This window comes from Triturus cristatus, chromosome 8 (genome assembly GCF_964204655.1).
Source record: "Triturus cristatus chromosome 8, aTriCri1.1, whole genome shotgun sequence".
NCBI classification, from domain to species: domain Eukaryota; kingdom Metazoa; phylum Chordata; class Amphibia; order Caudata; family Salamandridae; genus Triturus; species Triturus cristatus.
The window spans coordinates 1,482,138,373-1,482,156,595 of NC_140591.1; positions in this window are offsets into that span (position 1 = coordinate 1,482,138,373).

An 18,223-nucleotide genomic window follows, 5' to 3' on the forward strand; every position below is an offset into this window, starting at 1 on the left:
CAGGCACCCTTGCACCAGAGTGCAAGGGTGCCTGCATTGTAGAAATGATTGTTTATGTGCAGGAAGGTGTCCCTTCTTGCTCATAAACAATCTTAAATGGTGATCTGTAACTTTTATGTGTGTTCCTTCCTGCAGCACACATAGAATTTGCCACTCGTCATCTTAAAAATTATTGTTTTGTGCAGGAAGGGAAATCTTCCTGCACATAAACATCCATGAATGGCGTTTTGCTGTTTTTATGTGTGCTGCACAATGCCGCACACATCGAAACAGCAAAAACAAGAGAAATAAAGCATTTCTCCTTGTTGCACCATGTTAAGACGAGGTTTTTTTTGTCCTAATTTTGGCACTACCCCATATTAACACCACCCTTGTAAATATGGGGCAGCGTCAAAATCAATGGGTGTTGCGGCGGAACACCCACCGCAACATCCATTGCCCACCCCTTTCACACTAAGGGCCCGATTATGATGTGGTTAGGAAAGCATTCCCACCTAGGGCCAAATTACGATGTGGTTAGGAACATAGGCTCCCATTCAAGTCAATGGGAGTCCAACCAAATCATATCTGGAAGCATCCGGATGAATCATATTTGGTCGGTCGGATTCTCCCAATCCGAGTGGGTTGGAAACCATTTCCAAACCGATTCGATCGGGAAGATCGTAATCGGGCCCTAAGTATAGTGTGAAAGGCTGTCTTATTTACAAGGCAGTTTTAAGCCACATTAAGTGGCTTAACACTGCCTTGTAAATAAGGCGAAGCCCGTATCGCCACAGGAACATCGAAACAAGTGACGTTCCTGTGGCGATAGGGACTTGTACATATGCCCCAATGTATTCAATGTTTTTTAGACAACTTAAAAAACCAAGGGTCAATCATGTAATAATAAATGTTATTGCTGAAATCAATTTGGAAGTTACAATTTGAATCTGAGCCTGCCTTTGAAGAATTGGGATATTTTTGCTCCGGTCTACATCCTTTAATTCATAAAGCGGGCCAATTCATCAGTCACCCCAATTAAAACAAAAACATCTGTAGCCAAATAGGGTCAAGGTGTTCGTGCCTGGCGGCAGCAGGATATATGGGAAGGAAATGACCAAATGCCACGCACAATTCACAGAACAAGTATGCGCTGATATGTAATGTGCACAGGGCGTGGTCAAGGCCATCTATTGCCATAAGTACCAGTGTGTTGTGTCACAAGTATGCACCATGGACAGAGCTTGGTTCAAAGCCATATCCAACATACAGTATCAGCATGTACTGGTGGACATGGCATGTCAGTCTGCAGTACCATAATGTACCAATATTAGTAAGCACTGTTCAGGCCATACCATGCCTGTATTGCATATAGGACATCATTGCAAGCCTTGTCCTATATCTACAGGCCAGTATGTATTAGGCACAAGCTAACTCCCTTCATACCCTACCAGTATGTTCTGGTAGGGAATTGCACACAGGCATCCTCTGAAGTGAGCCATAGACAAGTTATGATATATTGCACTCTGTGGGGAATATTTCCTCCAGTAGCATTAGATGCATAAATAAAACTGTCTAAATGTTTTCCACTGCGCCTGACATCCAGTTTTACACTTTCTGTTAGCGGAAATATCAGGACAAACATGCACGTCACCTTCCATCCTCAGCGGCAGCCCCTATTCTTACTTTGCCATGACATCCTTCGATCCATACGCGAGTGTCGGCAACGGACAGAGTGCTGACATTGAGCGAGGCTAGATGATGTCATGTACGGTGCCTGGCAGTAGGGTGGAGATAGGGTAAGCTAGCGCTCTATCATTGGGCCCCTCTCTGGTTCTCCTAATCCAAAATTGCAGCAAGTACAAGTATAACAAATACTTATACCGGGTATTCAGACAAAATATCGAAAAACGTAATATCGACCTACAGAAATATCGAGTTGGAAATATCTTCATACAGAAATATCGGCTGCACGAATATCATTGACAAGCATATCAATTTTAAGGTAAGTATTATCAGTGTTAAAAAAGTAGAAAGTGTAAATATCGATGACAAAAATATCTATGTTGTTAATATCGAAGTTACAAATATCGTTTTTAATAATATTGATTTTTAAATATTTTTATATATGTCACTATATATTTTAAATGTATATGTTATACATTTATGAATATTGTTAATGTTTTTTAATACAGTTTGTATATGTTTTGTATTTTAGAAATTTCATTTTTTGTTGCTGTCATTTTTAGTACTATAGTTGGTTGTTTGATTTCTGTTAATTGTAGATTTTTTTTAAAGTAAAGTTTTAGGTGTGGTTTGTGGGTTTCTTAAGGGTATAGGGTGGGAAGTAAATTAATTGTAATTAATTACTAATTAATGTTTAATTAATATTATTTATTTAATAATTATTCATGTTAGTTGTATAATTACATTTTTTAAATTAAGTTTCAGCTGAGGGTTTAGGGTTTTGTAGGGGTTTAGGGTGAGAAGTAAACTATAATTACTTAATTATTTTTAATTTATAATAATTATTTAATTGATAATTATTTATGTTATTTGTATATTTACTTTTTAAAACTACATTTCAGGTGTAGGCTGTGGGTTTTGTAGGCATAGAGGGTGGGAAGTAAATTGATTAGAGTTGATTAATAATTATTTATTATAATAATTAATTATTTAATTCATAATCAATTATCTAAATTGTGTGATACATTTAAAACATTTTTGGGTGTGTTTCGTTATTTTGTATGGGTAAAGAGTGTGTAGGAAATTAAGTATAATAATTCATAATTAATGTAAATTTATAAATGAAACTTGAATCAGCAATAGATTCAATCAAAATGGCCACCATAATAATAACGGGAGATTTGAATGCGCATTTATTACTGATTGTGCCACCCACAGGAGCAGCCTGTAAAATGTAACTCTGGCCTGCCATTGCAGAGACTGTGTGCAGTCTAGTACCGCCATGTCGGCTTGGCAAGTGCACCCACTTGCCAGGCCCTAACCTTCCCTTTTCTTACATTTCAGTCACCCCTAAGGTAGGCCCAGGGTACCCATGTGGGCAGGGTGCGGGCAGTGTTTATGAAAGGTAGGACATGTCCTGGTGTGTGTGGCATGTCCTGCGTTGGACTGATAATGCGTCTAGCCGACTCCTTCTAGCATTATGTGAGTTAAGTTAGCATTTGCGCTACCATTTTGTATTCAGCCACCATTTTATACCATGATCGATATAATATGCTCCTGCCTCATAATGTTTGCCTCAGCAGAAAAGCAGCTACGTTTGTTTCTCTTCAGTGTTATCCAAGGTTGAGTTCCACTGCCTTAATGAATAGTTCATTCTGTCTCTGTATATGTTTCCTCTTGAGTAAGCCCTGCTCCCACCTTAGAGAAACAAGCACGGGTGAAGAAAACTTGAAATTGAGATAGCATGTACCTGTTCTCAAGATGGTAGCTGGCCTTTCTGTACTCCTTTTGTTCGTTAGTGCCCAGGCTGGAAAATTCCAGTCTGGGCGGGGTTTTAGAGGTGTTGGAAATTTTTATTTTGTGTTACTGTGTGGACGTGGGTCAGTCCCTCGGCAGCTGTCTAAGGAGGCTGGTCAGACCAGACTCCGCTCGAGCGAATACCAATAAAATAACTTGGTTTGTATTCTCTACTGTTTGACTGACTCTTCATTTGTATGGAAGGCTGAGAGGTGGTCTCGAGTGGCCTGGGTAGCCCTAATCGGGTCACTTCCTTTAGTTGGCACCCGAACAGGGACTCCATCGGGTGAATGACCCTTCTTTACCTGTGGATGGGTCAGGAGGACGGGGCCACGTCGGGTCGGATGGGCGGGTCGGTGATCCCTGCACGATAGAGCTTAGTACTTGCAGCTGCCCCGCCTGTCTGACCGGGCGGTGCCTCGCCCAGTGGTCATCCCAACTAGAGTCCTTAAAGGCAAAACCCTTGTATCAGACCATTTGGTCCAAAGAGTCGGCAGTGGAGAATAACTTCATTTGATCTGTGTGCACCAGGTGAGTTTGTTTTGGTTTAGTTTGTGGCTATGATGCCTCTTTGGTTTGTGTTTGGTATGGTCTGAGGATCGTTTTTGGACAATCTCTTGAATTTGTTTGAGTTCTTTGTGAACATGGTATTGTTCTGATCTGGATTTGGTGGGGAATATGGATCAATTTTGGTAAGGTATTTACAAATATCTGCTTGACATAGGTAGAGGACAAGTTGTGCTTCAAGATGCCATGTTTTAGTAGATTATTTTGTGTGGGTTGTTATTCTAGTGATGCTCTATTGGAAGAGAGTCAGCTTGTGCCTCCAGAAGGCACTCTGAACTTTGAAATGTACGTTAAACATGGCCTTGGCCCTATTATGTTTAGTACATTATGGCACAAATATACGAGGAACAACGCCAAGTTGCAGTGGCCCTTGACGGGCACTTTTGATGAACAAAAGCATAATTTCCTGCAGGATAAATTGTTTGCGAAGAGAAGTAGGCAGTCCATGTTTGATTCCCTTAGAACGTGGCCTCCATATGAGGGGAAGAGGGAGGGAGGAGCAGCTGGGAGGTGGGAGCAGGGCGGCCAATGGGGTGCAAGGGGTCAGAGCTACCGGGACGCGGCGGCGTGAAAACGGGCGGCGAGGGGGTGACGCGGCGAGACGAGGGAAACAAAAAATAAAATGGAGCACAATCAGGGCAACAAAAGTAAAGGGAGCACAAATCAGGGCAACAATACCAAGGACAGAGGCACTCGGGGCACAGAATGAAAAAGCGGACACAGGCACTCGGGGCACAAAATCAGAGAAGAGGACACTGGCACTCGGTCACAGAAGGCAGGCACAGGCAGTCAGGACACGGCAGCGAGAAGCGGTCACACTGGGGGCTGCGTGGCGGTGAGGGGAGCGACCTGCCTGGGAACCAGGGTCAGAGGTTGCTCCCAGTGAGGTTCTGGACTTTTAAGAGTCCAGAGGTGTCAGGGAAACAACACCCAAAGACCCCTGAGTTCCTCCTGTCTCGGTGCACAAATAAACAGAGACACGGGCTTCTCGATGGTGGCGTCAAAGACCAAGGTTTATTTACTGCAGGGACACAGAAGTCATAGGAACCACACAGAGGCAGAATCTACGAGACTGTTCAAATTGCATTAAGTGGGTTGTTCTTTAAATACACGCAAAATGTCTTTAGGCAACATTACACGAATATTTCTCATGCCCAACCCGGTATCCCAAACAAACAGTAAATAGACATCAAATAATAATTAGTCGTAGGATTTCGGTATTCGATCAGGTTCCCTTGACAGTTTTCCATTCTTTGTCCGATCCTCCCCATCATAAAAATCGTAACCTCCCCATTGTAAAAGCCCAGAAGGAGAGGAGCAGAGCCAGGTGCAAAGGATTGAAAAGTAGGATAAGAGGTGTTTATGGATCATAAACGGGCATGGCTACCGTCTTCGGCCTTTCAGTCAGGACAACGGACACGAGAACCAGTATAGCAGGACTGGCCTCAGGCAAGGGAGGCAGCTTGATTCTGCCTAGTCATGTAGCGTCAGCCTTTCTCGGGGCTTGAGCTTACGTGTCCTTAACAAGGTGACTCTGCCGGGGTCATCGCCCGTTCATTGACTATGTGAGGGCAAGAAACAAAATGGATGCCGTAACTAAAATGGATGCCATGACTTTACAACAGAATGCCCTATTTCTCAGTGAATTCATGCTAGTTGCGTAGCGAAAACACTGTTATGCATATAATGGATCATTTGCGGTTCATTGGTACCGAAATCGTGTCAGTACTACGATACCGAATTCACAGGTTCGGATCGCTACAGAACCTCAGACCGTCCTTTTGCCCTTACATAGGCAATAACTTACTCTGTGTCGGAGTCCATTTCTATGTTCATCAGGTCACTGATATGTTGTTGGAGCATTACTCTATCCCGTGGCGTATCTCTAAAAACAGGTGGTCTTCTTACGCATGTTGAAATGCAGAGGTTACATAAGGCAGGACCACACTGAACAATGAGACAGCACGAAAATAAAAATACCAACGCAACACCAGTGACTATCAGAACCTTCCATCCCCACGCAGACAACAGGCTCCAGAACCATCCCATTAATGACCAGTCACCTTCCTCTACATGAATAGAGTCAGAGATTTTGTGTAACTTAGAGATGGCCTTGTATACTGTTGGCGCATTATCTGGGATAAAAACACAGCAACTCGATTGGATCATCTTACACACTCCACCTCGATCTGCAAGTAACACATCAAGAACCATACGGTTCTGTAACGTCATGAGGCGATCCGCTTGAAGCTCAGCTGTTAGGTTACTAAGGGCACCCGCAGTTTCGGTGATAGTGGATTCAACTACCCGTGTTAGTTGACGTAAGTTTCTACTGTTGGCCATAGGCCCCCAGAACGGAAGGAAACCTTTGAAGAAGTCTCCTGCTTCTTGGCCAGTAGTATCTTCTTTACTGAAAACACCTCTCACAACTCTAGTTTTGTGATAGTCCGGTGCAGCAGTGTATGTCGGAGGTAGCAGTTGAGCGATATAACATGAGCCTGAGAAGTCAGCAGGCAACCATGTGTATGCTCTGTCTTGGCAAACAAAATAGGTACCCTTAGCAGCTAAGAATGCAGGGGAAGACTGTGACGAGAAAACATATGTTTCGATACAGTCACTCTTCCCTAGTCGAGCTTTCGGATTCCTCCCATTTCCTTGCAAACAGACCTGACCTTGGTGGGGTACGACCCAGATCGGAGTCGAGCTTTTACGTTTGTTCTCACCCAGAGTAATGCCATATTCCGTAACATTCCAACCCATGTAAACTCGCAATTCATCCTTGGGAATGAACGGAGTATTATTGACATCTCTAACCATGTCAGTGATTCCTTTTACCAAGGCTCTATTAGCAGAGTTATACTGAGTGGAACACGGAGGTCGTGGAGGATAGGTCTCTAGGGCATAAGCGAACATGGTCTGAAATGCCCAGAATGATCCATTATAACTAAAGGGCAGAACCAGATAAGGGATGCCCTTGTCCATGGTATGTGGTATCAAGCCACACACCCAGCAGTTTGTTGTGTTAACCACTAGTTGATGTTGGTGCAAGAGCTGAATGAAAGTGTTATTTATAAACTCAGAGCATCGAGCTTGCTCGTGGGCAGGAAAAGGATGGAAAGAATGGAGAGAAACAACAGTCGGAGAAACAGGAACATGGGGAGATACTGTAGATGTAACAGGTGTAAAGATCAACTGAATACCAAAAATAATTCCTCCTACCAAAGTTATTAAAACAATTAGAAGTGTCAGAGTACATTGCATTAGAAAACATTTACTATGTAATATGTCATATAGCTTTGTCTTGTGCACATTTATGACATTAACCCGTCGCAGTTCAGGAAGCTCCATCTTCTACAACCGTTCGCAACGGATGGTTTGTACCTGTTAAAAACTTGCCTCTGTTTACCCCGGGAGTTCCCAAGATAGACAGAAGAAACCAACCTTATGTCTGATTCCCTGCAAATTAAAACAAGGCACACGTTACGACCCTACGGTAACCCAGACGGCAAGGTGAGAGAAACAATAAAAACAAAAAGATAAAAATTTTGAGCAAACTTCCTGACTGGATGGAATGCAGTAAGATCAAAACAGTTTTCAAACAGAAAGGTAATTATGCAATGTCATTAGTTCATAACATGAGAACGTAGATTATATCTGTACTTTCCGGGTCTTGTCTGATCTTGAAATAGCTGGTCTACAGGTGCGGAAATGTTCGACTCCACAGGTGACAAATGTTCACTTTGTACAATACTCGGTCCAAGATTCAAAGGAGCGGTTCCTGCTGAGGTGTCAAAGTTCTGTGTTTCAGTTCGTGGGTGGTCCGTTATGTACTCTGCATCACTGAAAGGGATGTGCCTAGGAACAGGTTCTGTCTCGGATACACCAAATCCCCGTCTAACCCAATTTTCATAGGGGAGTGGGAGAGGGACACGCTTCGTATGGCTAGCGTGCACCCAATTTTTCCTTCCAGCTAGGCGTACAGCAGTTCTTGTTGTGAGGAGTACCTGGAACGGACCCACGAATCTTGGCTGGAGGTTCCGAGTTCGTTCGAAATTCCGAACTACAACTTGGTCGCCTGGTTTCAACGTGTGGCCTGGACTCTCTGGCAGTTTAGGCAAGGATTCGAATACCTGTTGATGAATAAGGCTTAATTTAGCAGTCAGATCATAAAGATAATCAATCAACATTGGGTATTCAATCTGTTTGAATTCCTTTGGCCTAGGGACTCCCCAAACATTAGCAGGACGACCGAACACAATCTCATATGGGCTAAGCCCTACTCGAGAGTGTACAGTCGCTCTGGTGGACAGTAGAGCTAAAGGCAGTGCGTCTGGCCAAGAGAGACCAGTGGAAGCTTGAATTTTAGCAAGTTTCAGCTTCAGGGTGCCATTGTACCCTTCAACCAAACCCGCTGACTGTGGGTGATTCGCACTGTGAAATTTCTGGGTAATACCTAAACCCGCACACACACTCTTCATAACTTTTCCCTACAAACTCACTTCCATTGTCCGACCAAACAATCCGTGGCATACCATACCTGGGGAAGTATTCTTTGAGGAGGATTTTGGCAGTGGACATAGCAGTGTTATCCTTCAACGGATATGCCTCAATCCATCTTGAAAAGGCACAGACTACCACTAGGACGTATTTAAGATTGTTACACCTATCCATGTGGATATAATCCAACTGAATCACTTCAAAGGGACAAGAAGGGGGAGCAAAATGACCAGTTGGGGTTGGGGTTCCCTTGCCAGGATTATGCATCAGGCATATCATGCAATTTTTCACCACTCTTTCCGCACACTTAGTAATTCCATCGTTCTTCCATACTGGAGCTAACATTTTACAGATCCCTTTCGAACTGATGTGCGCCGCTCCATGCGCCATCGTGACTACCGCAAGTACATACGCATCAGGTAACATCCAACGTTGCTGCTCAGACAAATCAACCCAACATCCACTTGAATCCATTTTACCCGTTTTCTCCTTCCATTCATTCTTCTCATTTTCAGTTGCTTCATTCTGGATTGCCTTCACACTTTCAATCGTATTCTCACACATCCCTGATTCAGCAATCCATCTTGCAGACGTTGCAACATACATTCGGCTCGTCATGTTCTTGGCCGTCTCTTTGGCGACCTCATCAGCAAACGCATTCCCACGGCCAACATCATCCGTAATCTTCCGATGTGCACTGCACTTCACAATCGCAACTTCATTCGGTAGGGTCAGGGATTCCAATAGATCACTGACTAACTGTCCATGTTGGATCTTAGTCCCATGGGACGTGAGAAAACCTCTTTCTCTCCAGAGACGTCCAAAGCTCTGTGATACGCCGAAGGCGTATTGGCTATCAGTAAACACATTCACTCTCTTTCCCTCAGCTAAAACACACGCTCTTGTTAGTGCAATTAATTCTGCAGCTTGGGCAGAATTCTGACTTACTCTTGCGGTCTCAACAATCGTACTCAAAGTCGTAACTGCATACGCGGCCGTCACATCACCATTCTGTAATTTAAAACACGACCCATCGACATATAAGGTGCCGTCTGGATCTAGTAACGGAGTATCTTTCAAATCAATCCTACCTTTTGTCTCTTCCTCAGTTCTGAAACAACAGTCATGAGGCTCTAAATCACTCGACTCCTGAGTAGTCGGCAACAGCGTTGCTGGATTCAATATGTTGCATCGCTTGATCTGAATGTGACTTGCCAAAAGCGTCAGCTCATAGCCTGATAGTCTAGCACTGGTAAGGTGCTGAGTTTTCGTTCGATTCATGAGTGTATCCACAGCATGTGGAACCATGACTACTAACATGTTGTTCATGACAAGTCCAGCAGACTGTCGAATAGACACTGCAGCTGCTGCTGTAGCTCTCAAACAACTTGGCAATGCTCTGGCTACCGGATCTAATGTGGATGAGAAATATGCACAAGGTCGCTGTTTGTCACCAAATTGTTGCGTTAAAACACTCAAAGCACAACCTTCTCTTTCATGGACATATAGTGTAAACGGCTTACTGTAGTCAGGAGTACCCAACACAGGAGCTGAACACAGCGCATCACGTAAGTCGGAGAAGCTCTGTTGACATTCATCAGACCATGGCAAAGGGCTCGGAACACCTTTTCCAGTCAGGGCTACCAATGGTTTTGCCATGAGAGAAAAATTTGGGATCCATTGCCTGCAGTATGACGTAATACCCAAGAACGCACGCACTTCTCTCTGTGTGCTTGGTACAGTCATCTGCGAGATTGCTTTGATTCTCTCTGGGGTCAACCTTCTTCCCTCCTTTGACAAAAGATGACCTAAGTAGGTCACTTCTTGGCAACAATATTGCAGTTTAGAAGGTGACACCTTGTGATGTAAGTCTGACAAATGACGTAATAGAGAAATTGTAGCTGCTTTGCAAGTTTCCTTGTCATCAGCAGCCAGTAAAAGATCGTCTACGTATTGGATCAGAGCAACACCAGGAGGAAGTACAAGAGCATCTAATTGACTCTTCAATGCTTGACTGTAAATTGAAGGGCTCTCACAATAACCTTGTGGAGCGCGCTTGAATCTGAAACTGCGACCTCCTAAGGAGAAACCAAAAATGTCTCTACTTTCCTCGGCTATGGGAATGCTGAAAAATGCATTTTTCAAGTCGATAACTGTAAACCATGAGGCTGAGGCAGGAATCAACGTCAATAATGCAGTGATATCTGGGACCACAGGAAACTGCGGGATCACTATTTTGTTAACCTCTCTGAGGTCAATCACAAATCTGTAGATTGGAGGTTTGGAAGGGTCAGTACGTTTCAAAATCGGCAGAACAGGACTATTGCAGACATTTCCTCTAGTTTCCTCAATCACATCTTTCTGTATCAAGTCTTTCACAATCAGCAAGAGTGCACGTTCACCTTCATTCGAAATCCGATACTGTGGGATTCGTGGGAATTTAACATTCGCTTTCAGACTTACCACATAAGGGGGAATTTCCAAGAGGCCTACATCGTTAGGACCAGTTGCCCAAAGAGTATCAGGGAGAGAACGCAGCTCCGGTGGGAGCTTATCCATCGACATATACATTGGAGAGATGACTCTTTTGCCTAATGTGAGCTGTACTCCCGAAGGAGAACAGTACAGTGTCGCATGTAGGCGTTTCAACAGATCTAAACCAAGCAGATTCTCATTACAACCGGTTGTTAGGATAAGGGGTGCTTCTAGTTCGCATGGCCCAACAGATATTGGCAAAGGACTAGAAACAGGATTGTGAACAGGGGCGCCTGAAAAACCTACTGAAGTGTTCGTTAAGCCAGACAAAGGTGCGCCAGGGAGTTTCGCATGCATAATTGAACTTTTTGCCGCACCAGTATCCAACAGAAACGGTTCGACCACGCCTGAGGTAACTACTGCGACATAAGGTCCACTCTGATCAACTGGAACTGATACTACTCCCTCTCTTTGCCTGTGGCTGTCCTAGTGCTCGCTTCTCTGAATCTCCTCATTATGATCATAATAATCTTCAACATGATACTGTGGAAATCTACCTGCTTGCGCAGATTGTGCATTTCGCTGATCGAAATAATTCGATTGGCGATCAGCCTGTGGTGTCATAGTACCACGTCCTCTACCTCTAGGAGTTTGCATAAACCCAACAGTACCTCTCTGAGCCGGGACACCAATAGTCTGTGCGTGCAGTACCGGACACTCATTCTTATAATGGCCCTCCTTTTTATAATAGGCACACTGATTCCATGCTAACTGTTCTGACATAAGCTAAGATGCACCACAAATTCATAAACAGTGTCACTTTGTTTGTATTCAAATTAATATAAGAGGACAAGGTAATCCTTGATTTCAGTTTCTTTATTCCAAATTCATTGGACAATGCAAAGCGATACAGCCGACGCGTTTCGTCCTAACACAGGACTTCTTCAGGGCTGTTTAGAAAAAATACACAGATACAATACAATTACACACGTCATACATTTTAAAAAATATCCTACAGTGGATATTGGTCTGACAAACTCAAGCTTACATACTGACAGACATATTTACATAAATACTATTCATTAGAAAGTGGTCATTTAAAAAATCTATTCAAACATAACGAAAAAATGTCACGTTATATCTCATTTTCATATTTACTCAATATCCCCCACATTAAGAACACAGCTCAGCAAATTTACAATATGTACAAAAGGCTAATTCTATTTGAGATTATCCTATATATGTATGTGGAGACACTTGATAAGGAAAAAGAGGAAAAAGGAGAGGTGAAAATCAGTGGACACAGAGATAGGATAATCTGGAAAATCTGGAAAATCATACTGCCATTCACTAGGTTTACTCGAATCGAATCATGAATATTCCGCATGTATTTGCAAAAAAATCCTAAGAATAAGGCTTGTGTATATAGATAACGTTGGTCAGAACTGGGCATGCTCCATACTGAGTATTTAATGTACCTACCAAGAATAGGCAGGTGAGTTGCTTCAAATTTGATTGGTTTGTGACTATCCAATATAGGCTGGGAATCTTCCGTCCAGAATTGTTTAATTTACAAACCATATGTTTAATCTGCAATATGAGATAGATAGTCTTATTATTTTTATTGAAACAGAATTATTTATACACTAAGTTGAGTCTAATAAAAAGTCTTTGGGCACAACATTCATAGTAAAATGTTGTTTCTATATAATCTAATGTGATCTATTAAGTAGGGCATTTAGATTCTGCACTGTAAGCTATAAACCCAAGTACGGTCCATGTGATACATACCTATATATGAGAAAAGGAGGTTCAAAAACATATTCGTAGAAATGTCAATTATGGGGATTGTTTCTCCTTGTCTGTATGCTGGGTTAGACTGAAGAGTCGTGGTCCACTCACAAATATGGAGGGAGCCCTTGTACCGATCTAAGGGAAGGGAAGTAAGCATAGTCAGGTATGAGCATATGGAGTAAATTGGGTCCTAACCCTACTCTAAAAATTACACAAATAAAAGAAGATATCTTTATATCTAAGAATCAGGGACAGGGTCAAATCCATCCAACATTCCCCCATTTTTCGTCTATATGTTCTTAATGCACCTCTCCCTATTGCCAAAGGAACTAGGAAGAAGCCACAGTAAAGGTCAATTAAAATCCCTAAAAATGTTCAATTGCATACTGGGCTCGGTTGGGCATGTACGCTCTATTTACTTTGTACGTCTCTCAAGATTTCAGTGCATTCCCATTCTAATAATATATAGTAAAGGCAGATCCCGATCATGCACGCCTCTTCTAACCATATGCAATGTTAGGACCCAAGGGAGAATGTAGCCTCTTATTTAACGATCTCATAGTTTCCTAGAAAACGCCTTGGAACTAAGATAGCATGTACCCGTTCTCAAGATGGTAGCTGGCCTTTCTGTACTCCTTTTGTTCGTTAGTGCCCAGGCTGGGAAATTCCAGTCTGGGCGGGGTTTTAGAGGTGTTGGACATGTATATTTTGTGTTACTGTGTGGACGGGGTTAATCGCTCGGCAGCTGTCTCAAGAGGCTGGTCAGACCGGACTCTGCTCGAGTGAATACTAATAAAATAACTATGGTTTGTATTCTCTACTGTCTGACCGACTCTTCATTTGTATGGAAGGCTGAGAGATGGTCGTGAGTGTCCCAGGTTGCCCTAATCGGGTCACTTCCTTCACCTGATTTTTTTTTGTTGAAACATTTTTTATTAGTTTCCAAATCAACCACAACTGTTCATTACATCACGGGTTCCCTCGTGCCGTAAGAGCAGCCCCCCTCCCAATCCCCAATCCCAACTCGTCCCCCCCCCCCGCCCCCATGTCAGTGCACCCCTGTCCCCCATTTCACCCTTGATGTGCCCCCCCGACCTTGGAGTTCAGTTGCAGTTGCTCACCTCCTCTCTACGGAAGCAAATCGTCCCTCGTGGCCAGGCCTCTGGCCTTTGTCTGGGGGCCACCCTCATCCCCTTCCTAACTCAATCCCCAGGTCCCCTCGCCTCATGCCGATCCGATGCGCTCCCTTCTTCCTCCACCTCAGACATCAGCCCCTGGAGCTCCACTACCAACGCTTCCCATGCCCTTGCTGTCGCTAACGCTTTCTCATCGTCACCCCTCAGAGCCATCTGCGCCCGGAGCGTACCCTCCGCTCCCGCCCATCTCACTAGCGCTGCCCTCCACCGCACATAGCTAGGCCACCCCCTGGATTTCCAGTGCAGGGTCAATTCTCTCTTAGCTAATATCAGCCCCAGATCAAAGAACCTACTAGTGACCTTCGTGCGGCGGGTGTGGGGAAACCATAGTAACAAGCATGTCCCCATCTCCGGAGTGAGAGAGCGGTCTGTCACCTGATTCAGGCAATCCACTACCTCCGCCCAATAATCGCCTAACTGTGGACAGGCCCAAAACATGTGGCGAAAATCTGCCCCCTCACCCCCACATCGAGGGCATGGAGATTGCGCTCCACCAAAGTATTGCAGGATCTTGGCCGGCGTCATATACGCCCTATGTAATGTGAAAAACTGAACGAGCTGGAATCGTGCATTCCGAGTCCCCTTCCAGGCCCTCCGCACTAGCGTAGACCATGTGGTTTCCGGGATCGTTTTCCCGAGGTCCCTTTCCCACTTTTCTCGCAGGGCGGCCAGTGGTTGCAAACCCTCCGTCGATAATCTGCGGTATAAGCATGTTATGGCTTTGGCCGTCCCTGCTGCCATTACGACATACTGACAACCCGCCGCGGTCGGGGGTTCCGACAGCCCCATGTTCCAATGCCTCTGAATGCTCGCCACCAAAGCCGCATGAAGCAGAAAGTCCCCCTGCGGGAGCCCATAGGCGTCCAGCAATTCCTGGAAAGACAATAACGCACCGTCCCGGTAAAGATCCCCTACCATCTGTACCCCTAGCACATGAGAGTGGGAGTGTACTCCAAAATCCCATACTACCCCGTAGTCCCCGAAGCGCCCTGCCGACATTCCCCTCCAACAAATCTGCCTGGGTATGATAAATGTTAACCCCCAGGTAGCGCAAGCAGCTGCTCTCCCATCGGATATGTCCTGCCGTCCGCGGTGTCCCGCCGCCCCGCGACAATGGGAACAGACACGTCTTACCCCAATTGACCTTCAGGCCGGACATGCGGCCGAACTCCTTCAGCAGCGCGGTCGCGCCCCGTAACGCATCAGTCGCGTCCCTCAAAAACAACAGCAGGTCATCTGCATAGAGGGAGATGTAGTGGGTGTCCCCCCTCAGGGAGACTCCGGAATAAGCACCCCCCTGTCGGGCGTGAGCGGCCAGCGGTTCCACGGCCAGCGCAAACAACAAGGGGGAGAGGGAACAGCCCTGCCTCGTCCCCCTCCGCACGTGGTAGGAAGCTGAGATATTAGTCCCCGTCTTCACCCGGGCCGTGGCCCCGCTATACAACAAGGCGGTCCAACGGACAAAGTCCTCCCCTAAGCCGAATTCCCGCAACACTCGGTACAAATACGGCCACTCCACACTATCGAAGGCCTTTTCTAGGTCGACCGACAGTGTGCAGGCCTCCGGGTATTCGTCCCGGTCCAGCTCCATCACTCGCAGCAACCGTCAAATGGAGGTGGCTGTGCTGCGCCTAGGAATGAAGCCCGCCTGATCCGGGTGGATCAAGGCGGTCATGTGGGTCAAAAGGCGTGACGCCAAGATTCTACTCAGGATCTTGTAGTCCACCGTCAGCATAGAAAGCGGGCGGTACGCTGTGCGCGCACCCGCCTCGCCACCGGGTTTCAGCAAGGGTATCACGATCGCCTCCCGAGCAGGGGCAGGCAACTGTCCCAACTCCCAGGCCTCGCTATACAGGGCCTGCAACTGCTGCGCCAACAGCTCCGGGTAGGCCGCATAAAACTCGACAGGAAAGCCATCCGCCCCCGGGGTCTTGCGACGAGCCATGTGCTTAATTGCCACTCGGATTTCGCTCAGCGAAATCGCGCCCCCAAGGTCCTTCCCAGCGTCCGAGTCCAGCTGAGGCAGACGGGCTGCCAACAGAAAATCAACAAGGCCCTCGGGTTCCTGCGCCATCGTACTATCATATAGCCCAGCATAGTAGCTGGCGAACCGCATATTAATCCCCACCTGGGAATAAACCGGGACCCCCCCCTCCTCTACCAGTAGGAGTATAGGGTTGCCGCGCACCGCCGGGTTCGCCAACCATGCCAAAAGGGAACCCACCTTATCCCTTTCCGCATGTGCTCGGACCAGATAAGCTCTATGATCGTGACAACGAATCTGTTCCATGGAGACCGCCACGCGTTCTCTCGCTTCCACAACCCCGGCCACCTCGCCGTCCCCGTCTTGAAACGCCTGCTCCGCTTCCCGCAGCCGTGTCTCCGCTCCGTCCACCTCGTTTAACAAGGCCCTCCTCACCCCGGTGGTGGAGGAAATGCAAGCCCCCCGGACGACCGCCTTAAACGCATCCCATTCCGTCGCTCGGGTCGTCGCCGTCCCTGTATTCTGCCCGAAATACTGCGTTATGCAATCGCCAATCTCCGCCTGGAACACCGGATCCTCAAGCAGCAAGGGGTTAAGGCGCCACGTAGGGATCGCCTGCCGCTGCCTAGACCATCGCAGCATCCCCACGCATGGGTTATGGTCCGATATGGTCCTGGCTAAATATTCACTATGCCGCATCAAAGGTTGAACATCCGGCGAGCACAATATGCTATCTAATCTGACGTGCAGCTCATGTGGAGCCGAGTAAAAGGAGTAGTCCCTGTCATGCGGGTGATGGGTACGCCACGTGTCCACCAAGCCCCAAGTATCTTGCCAGACCCGCCTGCTTTTGGCCACCCGGCAGACCGCCGACTGTGCAAGGACTTCCTTCACCTGATAGCGAATTACCGCCAATTTCGTTTTTCACTATTGCAAGGATACCTGTTCCCATAGGACAGAATGGGGAGTTTGTTGTTAACATCTTATAAAAAATAACTACCCCTGGGAACAAGGTGGGAAAATAAAGTTTAGTATGCCTGAACTCAGAATGTTAAAATGCATCTTTTAGCATTGGTGATTTTTACATTCTGTGTTTGAAAATACCACTTCTAGAAACTTGGTATTTTCTTGCTTTACCATCCAGTGTACCTTTGCTAGGTTTGTATATTGCATGTCTGGCTTTTGGATGACAGGGGCTGGAGAGAGGCAGTGGCTCCAGTGAGCCTGATGAGTCAGGGCTGGGCTAAACAGACCTGCGCTGCATTTAGAGTAGGGGAGGAGATTTCCTTTCACCTTCAACAATGCTGTCTCCACCCCTGCCAGGAAGCTGCACCAGTGAGGACAAAACTGGTTTTGGCTGGGTACAGACACTCTCTGCCTGCAGAGAACAAAGGATTTATGTGTATAAAAAAAGGGGCCCAGACCCCAGACTTTTAGATCACATCTGGGAAATCGAGAGGAACATTTGCCAAGGAGAAGAGCTGGAGAAGCTGATGAGGAATACTGCCCCTGTGCTGCTTGCTGTCTGGGGTTGGCCTGCAGTGGCTACTTGCTGCCAAGGAAAGGGGAAAAAAGGCTTTGCTGTTTGCTTTATCACCTGCTTGAGGAAAAGATCTTAAAACTGAGCTTGCCTCCTGTTCTGAAGTCTCAGGGACACAAAGACTTCACCACCAGCTCCACTGAACTTCCTTGCTGGGAGTTCTGATCTGCAAAAGGTACCTGCTCTTGTTTTGGACCTCTAGAGAACTGTTTTCTGCTGGGAGCCGGAAAATCAACGCAACGCCGAAGAAACCTTTGTGGTTCTGAGGGACACTGGGTCACCCCAATATACTTGATGGAAGAAATTGTCGCAGCGTCTTCCGCGGCTCGAAAAATCGCCGCATGCCGCATCGAGTGCAATGGTCTCCGAAGTCTGCGATCACCGCACTGATTCCGATGCAGGCCCTGCTGTGCCGCTGCAAGAATCCACGCATTGTCCTGGATCGTTGCATCGCATCGAGGCGGCAAGTCTGTCACATCATTGGGGGATGCAGTAAGAAACAGATGCATCAACTCCCCACGCAGTAAGAAATCGGCGCATCAACTCCTCTCTGGTAAGGAACCGATGCCACAACTCCCCTGTGCGGCAGTAAGGAACCGATGCATCACCTCCCCCGGAGCAAGGAACCAATGCATCCCCTTCCCTGAGTGTAAGGGACCGACGCATCACCTTCCCTGTGGCCCATTTTGTTTGTTTGCGTGACGCATT